The sequence below is a fragment of the Microcaecilia unicolor genome, chromosome 2 (assembly GCF_901765095.1).
Source record: "Microcaecilia unicolor chromosome 2, aMicUni1.1, whole genome shotgun sequence".
Taxonomy (NCBI): domain Eukaryota; kingdom Metazoa; phylum Chordata; class Amphibia; order Gymnophiona; family Siphonopidae; genus Microcaecilia; species Microcaecilia unicolor.
Genome location: NC_044032.1, coordinates 346,171,506 through 346,179,005, shown reverse-complemented (window position 1 = coordinate 346,179,005; position 7,500 = coordinate 346,171,506). Strand labels below are relative to the sequence as shown.

General features: G+C 45.2%; 1 protein-coding gene and 1 non-coding gene across 2 annotated transcripts in view; one reads left to right on the top strand and one right to left on the bottom strand.

Annotated features, from left to right (window-relative positions):
* Positions 1-7,500, top strand: part of LOC115463707 (zinc finger protein 2-like) — a 255,895-nt gene that overhangs the window by 148,739 nt on the left and 99,656 nt on the right. The window lies entirely within an intron of this gene.
* On the bottom strand, positions 728-880 carry LOC115463971. The gene has a single exon (XR_003941224.1). It is a non-coding gene; the product is annotated as a 5.8S ribosomal RNA (ribosomal RNA).

Genomic DNA, 7,500 nt, shown 5'->3' with positions numbered 1-7,500 from the left:
TTACCTCTTAACGGTTTCACGCCCTTTTGAACTCTCTCTTCAAAGTTCTTTTCAACTTTCCCTTATGGTACTTGTCCGCTATCGGTTTCGTGCCGGTATTTAGCCTAGATGGGTTTACCACCCGCTTTGGGCTGCATTCCAAACAACCCGACTCCGGGAAGACCGTGGCCCGGCGCGCCGGGGGCCCGCTACCGGCCCTAACACCGTCCGCGGGCTGGGCCTCGATCAGAAGGACTCGGGCCCCCGAGCGGCGCCGGGGGGAGGTGGTCTTCCATACGCCACATTTCCCCGCGCCTGCCGCATGGGTGGGGATTCGGCGCTGGGCTCTTCCCTCTTCCCTCGCCGTTACTGAGGGAATCCTGGTTAGTTTCTTTTCCTCCGCTTAGTAATATGCTGAAATTCAGCGGGTCACCGCATCCGATCTGAGGTCGTAGCCGGGAGGGAGGGAGGGAGGGGGGGCCCCCCGGAGGATGTGCGCGGGGAACCGGCGGGAGATAGGGCGGACGTGGGCAGCCTCGGGCGAGACCGCAGACAGGGATGCGCGCCAGGTTCCCCCGCACCCCTCAGCGGGGGCGCCCTGCCCCCCCCCCCGCACCGGGTCTGCTCTTGAAGGGGTCAAAGGGTCGGAGGAGGTGGCGGCGGAGGGACAGGCCATGGAGGACCCGCCCCCCCGCTGTGCAGGGACCCTGCGAATGGCCCCAGCCGCGCGGGCGATTGACGGGAAGGGGGACCCTCAGACGGGTGTAGCCCCAGGAGGAACCCTGGGCCGCAAGGTGCGTTCGAAGTGTCGATGATCAATGTGTCCTGCAATTCACACTAATTCTCACAGCTAGCTGCGTTCTTCATCGACGCACGAGCCGAGTGATCACCGCTAAGTCGCGCTCTTCGGCCCTTACACCGGTACAGAGGTCGCTGCGTCGCAGAACTCGGTTTCTGGACGCCCACTGCTGCAGAGTCGCGTCAACGGGTGACCGGCGAAACAAAACACGAAACTGACGAGCCCGGAGGCTCGGGGTCCAGGCGCTCGGCACGGCATCCCCCTTCCCTGGAGGATCCAACTCCCTCACCCCCTCTATCTGTACCTCCCTTGTTTTGAATAATATCCCCATTCCCCCATATTCCTCCCGAGCCATCGCCCATATGGATGGCCCCCATCTCCACTCCTTTTTTGCTCTATTCATCCCCTCAATCGTTCGTATTCGAGTTTCTTGAATGAACACCACACGCAACTGGTTGCTTCCCCAGCTGCTGTATGCCAACCCTCTTGCTTTCCCTGACCTAATGCTGGCCACGTTTATTGTGGCTACTGTCCACTTCCTTCCTGACATTATCATTGTCATCTCTTCTTCTGCTCCTCCTGCCCTCTATCCGTCCCCTTCCTCCTGTCCTCCCCTTCTGTGTTCCGCCTTGGGCACCTGCTGAATGGATGCCCCATTCCCCCACACACATTACATCTTATCTGCTGACACTCCCGTTCCATGCTCAAAACTCCCGCACTTCATGCAATGTCTTACTGTGCAATTCATTGCCAAGTGTCTGAATGATCCACATCTATAACACTGGTGTGGCTGACCTTTATAGAAGCACTGTATGTGGTCTCGTCCAATATATGCTGCAGCCGGGACGTGCTGGGTAACTTCCCCCACCCTCCTCAGCGCAAACTGTGCCCCCATGCCCCTGCCCACACCCTACTGGGGTCTGGCAACTTTCTCAATGGCGTCACCACTTCCGCATATCTTCCCAGCCAGTAGGTCAGGTCTGCCACCTCCATCGACTCATTTCTTACCAGGATCGTCACATTAGCCACCTCCTGCCTACTGACTGGGATTGCTTTAAATCCCTCCCATTCCACTGTCCCCTTCTGCTTTTCAAACCTGTGCCAGAACTCCTCCAATCCCCTCATGGACATGAAACTCAGATCAAATTCCACTCCATTTACTGGGGGATGCACGCGTACAGATCTTCCGGCACAAAACCCATTCTGAACACCTTGTTTAGCACCTCCCCCCTTGATGAGCCATCCCCCTCCCCACCCCACTTTACCTGTATCACATTCTTTTGTTTTCCCATGACACCCCCCTCCCCCCTCCCCTCTGCCCACCGCCCTCCACCCCCCCTCTCGCACCCTTCCTGACTCCCTCCTCCCACCACCTGTTAACTGCATGTTGCGCCTTCTAATTATCTGTTATTCCTTTCAACACAAAGACATAATCTCTGTCTTTTTGTAAAAATAACTTTGGATGTAGTTGTCCCTACAGGTAACCAGAACAGGAGTCACAGCATAACCAAGAATCCTAGGATGAGAAACGTGAGTATAGTTATCCTCGGGATAACAATTTTATGTCAAGTGGTTGATATGACCCACTCTGTCCTAGAGAAGGAAGGACAAGAGAAACCCTTTAAATCAATAAGGAAGAATTGTATAGTTCATTAGTGCCAGCATTTCAGCTGAATTGGGGGAAAATGTATTTATGAGGGTTGTGGAAGACAAATATGTGTAAATAATAGAGGGTCAATTGTCACAAGAAGGACAAGATCCCGGAATCAATTACTACCATATTTGAACATTATTCTAAGCAGGCCCATATGTTTACATACAGAAGGAATATAAGGATACTAACTGTCAATTTCCTGATGTCTGCAGTGGTAAGACATCCATTGCCTGTCTCCAACCCCAGAGTAAAAAGAAATCTCTAGTCCAAACTGATACCCCTAATTTCAAACCACCACAGATAGGAGACAACAGTACAGTAACTTGTCCCAATACATGATTCCTTTAATAGATCTCCCACCAAGAAATGCCATCAATACAGCTCGCTCCTATCTCCAACTTCATTATCCATCTTGTAGGGGTGTCAAATACAGCTTCTTTTGCCTCTACCTTCCACTACTCCCAGCCCGAACACTTGGAATGCTCTACCTTTGTAACTAAAATCGCAAACTGATCACCATCTTTTCAAGAAAGTTACTGAAAACGTTCCTTTTGAAAAAACATACTCCATTAAGTAATTCTTGCTGTTTAGTCATCCTACTTGTTGCTAGCGTTTTATCCTTATTCTTCCTGTAAAATTCATGTGTTGTACTTCTCTTCTTTTGTAATTACGAGACTGGGAGACTGGCGTGGCTAGATGGCAGATGACATTTAATGTGAGCAAATGCAAGGTGATGCATGTGGGGGAAAAAGACCCGAATTATAGCTACGTCATGCAAGGTTCCACGTAGGAGTTACAGACCAAGAAAGGATTCTGGGTGTCGTCATCGATAATACACTGAAACCTTCTGCTCAGTGTGCGTGCTGCGGCTCGGAAAGCAAATAGAATGTTGAGTATTATGAGGAAAGGTATGGAAAACAGGTTTGAGGATGTTATAATGCCGTTATATCGCTCCATGCTGCGACCGCACCTTGAGTATTGTGTTCAATTCTGGTCCCCGCATCTCAAGAAAGATAGTGGAATTAGAAAAGGTGCAGCGGGCGACTAAAATGATAGCGGGGATGGGACGACTTCCCTATGAAGAAAGACTAAGGAGGCTAAGGGCTTTTCAACTTGGAGAAGAGACAGCTGAGGGGAGACATGATAGAGGTATATAAAATAATGAGTGGAGTGGAACAGGTGGATGTGAAGCGTCTGTTCACGCTTTCCAAAAATACTAGGACTAGGGGGCATGCGATGAAACTACAGTGTAGTAAATTTAAAACAAATCGGAGAAAAGTTTTCTTCACCCAACGCGTAATTAAACTCTGGAATTCGTTGCCGGAGAACGTGGTGTAGGTGGTTAGCTTGGCAGAGTTTAAAAAGGGGTTAGACGGTTTCCTAAAGGACAAGTCCATAAACCGCTACTAAATGGACTTGGGAAAAATCCACAATTCCAGGAATAACATGTATAGAATGTTTGTACATTTGGGAAGCTTGCCAGGTGCCCTTGGCCTGGATTGGACGCTGTCGTGGACAGGATGCTGGGCTCGATGGAACCTTGGTCTTTTCCCAGTGTGGCATTACTTATGTACTTATGTGGCCACATTGAGCCTGCATTTGTGGGAAAATGTGGGGTAGAAATGAACCATAAATAAATTTACATCCTTCTGTAGTCAGCCAGGAACAGGTCTATTTTCTGTTACCTGGTCATCATAGAAAGACAGTAAAATTTGTGCTAAACATCTTATAGGAAATTCATTTACTCAGGTGCCAGTCTATTCCTTCTCAGTTCCTACGATGGGGATAAAATTGAATTGTCTAGTTATTTGTGCTGACTTTCCTATAGTAGGTGAGGAGAACCACAAAACTGTGGCCATGAAGGATCACACCAAGACTTTGACACTTATGTACAGATCATGATGGTAACACAAGCACCTTAAATCTAGGTATACAGAGTACTAGTCAATCTGGAATATGCCAGATTCAGCCAGCCAAATGGCAAAAGTGCACTACACCAGCTCCTCCCACTACTCCATTATCTATATCCACTATAACTCCTACTACCTTTCCTAAGAAAATCACCAATGTAGAAGCGATAGTCTCTAATCACACACCTGCTGATAATGATACTGAATGCTATTGTAGGCTAGCTATATTGAATACAATGGTTGTGTTATATTTGGAGCTGTTCTGCATGTAAGAGTAGGATCTAAGGTTATGACAGATATTGAAATAACTGTGTGGGATAATGACCTATTGTATCATGGCTCACAACGGGAATGTTACCACCATTCTTGGAGTCAGCCACTCACAGCACAACCATACACTCTTAGTGTTACGGGTATGCATTGTAATGATGGTAAGCAAGGAGAAACCAATGATACCTCACAATGTCCCCTATTACCAGTTTATCCATGAGTTTGTGTTTTGAAAATACCAGTTACACTGAGAATGAGGAACCCCTGTATGAGGACATTGATCCTAAGTCTGAATAACCGTATCAGGTTCATGAACTTCACTATTACTACTCCTGATGGATCAGCTATCCCAGGCTATACAGGTGCATCTATTGTCAAATATAATGCTGCCAAATCCCTTTTGTTATCCCTTACTCCCATTGTCCACTCTATCTCATTAAATACCTCTGCTACCAGTATCTCTGTTATTTATCCCCAATGCACTCCCTAAATGAGAACTTTGGATGAGCCTGGACTCAATGGAAAGACTTGTGGTTGGGAAGTGGTCATGTGTCTCGTAAGCGGCGAGATATTCTTGACACAGCATTAGGTGTTGTTGGAACCGGCTTGGTGTCATAAACACTATGGACTCTGAGATACTTGCTAATAAGATTGCAAGTAGTACTGAGAAAATAAGGCAAGCTATAGACTTAGCCACCATTGACACTCACAGTATACAAACACTCCAATCACATCAGTTGGACCTGGTTACTTGGTGGTATCGTCATCAGACAGCAGCCATGAACATGACTATAAACATGTTAAATGACTCCTTTTCCAACATTTCTTTGGCTTTGGCCTGTACACATGCACAACAGTTCATGATAGAGACACTGCGCAGTATCATCAGGACTGCAGAGCATAGACTCATCCATTAGAGATCTTAAGCTTGTTGGAACAAGACATGTCCTCCTCAGAAACGTTAACTGCCAAGTGGTGGCACCTGACATCATTCTTTTCATACCTAGACCATAATGATCTATTTATCACTATCATTACATATATGACTGAACAGAACATTTTGGCCTTCCCAGTAATCCAATTGGGTTTGGTTTTACCTGGAGGACATCTCATGTGATGATGAAACAAATAAGTGAGGAGAATGGATGAGGATACCAACTGTTTTATATTTATTCACTTAAAAAATTCACTTAAAAAATTACATGTGCATAACAGTGACCGACACGGCCGTGTTTCGGCACAATGGCCTGCTTCAGGGGTTTCGTGTTTCGGCACAATGGCCTGCTTCAGGGGAAATATATATTTTGTAATTATTTTGATACAGCTTTTTCAGTAGCAGCTCAAGGTGAGTAACATTCAGGTATTCTGGATATTTCTCAGTCCCAGGAAGTCTCTAAGTTTGCACCTGAGGCAATGGAGGGTTAAGTGACTTGGCCAAGATCACAACGAGCAGCATTGGGATTTGAGTTGCGGCAATCGGACATCTCATGGTACCATACCATGACCCTGTTTTCGCTTATTCAGTCAATGATCAATTAGATATTATTTTACAGGATTTATGTATTCCCGTAGATAGGAATAATTATTTTGTATGCGATAGTACCCTAGGAAGTTATTATGATAATTGCATGCTAATGGTACCTGTGCCTTTCATCTTTCTAATGATAACAGTAGTATAGTAGTTCCATATTCCCATTCTTATGTATTAGAACTATTTGTCCTTTTATTATTGCTAATGGTATGCTGTTCATAGTAACTGAAGGTTTAAATCTATGTCTTTGTATGTCACATAAAATTACAGGATGTGATTTTAGTTATTCCAGACCAATGATGCAGTATGTTTCCAATGGCCTATCCATACCCACTCCTGAACTATTACCTATTCCTTAGGTTTTAATGTAACCCACTTACAAGTCCGTATGGGAGCACCCTATTATACAGAGATCCTTAGAGCGACTTAAACAGAAAACAAGATAGTGACTGAGAAAATCACCAAGGATACTAAATTAATACATCAGTTAGCCTCTGAACTAGAGAACTAGGGAAACATTCATGGTGGGATATTTTCCTTGGAAAGTCAAATACTTGGAATAATGTACTGAATAGATTGTTCCATCCATTGTGGTGGTATTTATTGGTCAGTTGCTCACTCTTTTATGCTAATGATTTGGCTAGCATGCTGGGTTAAGAGGAAAGTTTCACCAGATCCAGAAGATGACCTCTTACAACCAGATCTACAGTGCCATACCATGAAGATACCGTGTGGCATCAACTTGGGAGCAACCTATGTCCCTGAGCGGTTGCAAAAAGGAGCTGGTCTCTGGGGGTGGTGCATATGATACTTACGTGATTAAAGGCACGGGAGTGTGATGCAAGCCTGCTAAAACTAGAGCAAAGCCAGACTCTGCCCAAAAAACCGCATAACTGAATAGAAGTCAAATGGAACTGATGCCAGATGAGCAGCAGAAAACTTGATCATGGTGAATACCTAGCACCAGCCTAATATGCAGACAATGAAGCAAGAAACAAAACAAAATTAATAATAATGAGTATTTGCTTATAATAGTCACAATTCCTATTAACTGACATGTTCCAAGGTTCAATCCATGATTCAAAGACTCACTATCCCAATACACCCATGTAAATAGTCCAATATCTTTGTTATTGTTTTATTTGAATTCTGCTCGTCTGTGTTGTGGTAGTGTTAAAATTGTAACTTTTTATAGTTATTTGTGATTCTCCGTTCCAATATTGTGCTAATATTGTCTCTAAGAATCAAGCGAGGAAATATGTAGCATGATATGAGTTTAATTGTCAGTTATTGATTTTGCTGGATCAGATACAAATGAATATATAAAAAAATACAGCTACAAAGACTTATTGGGACA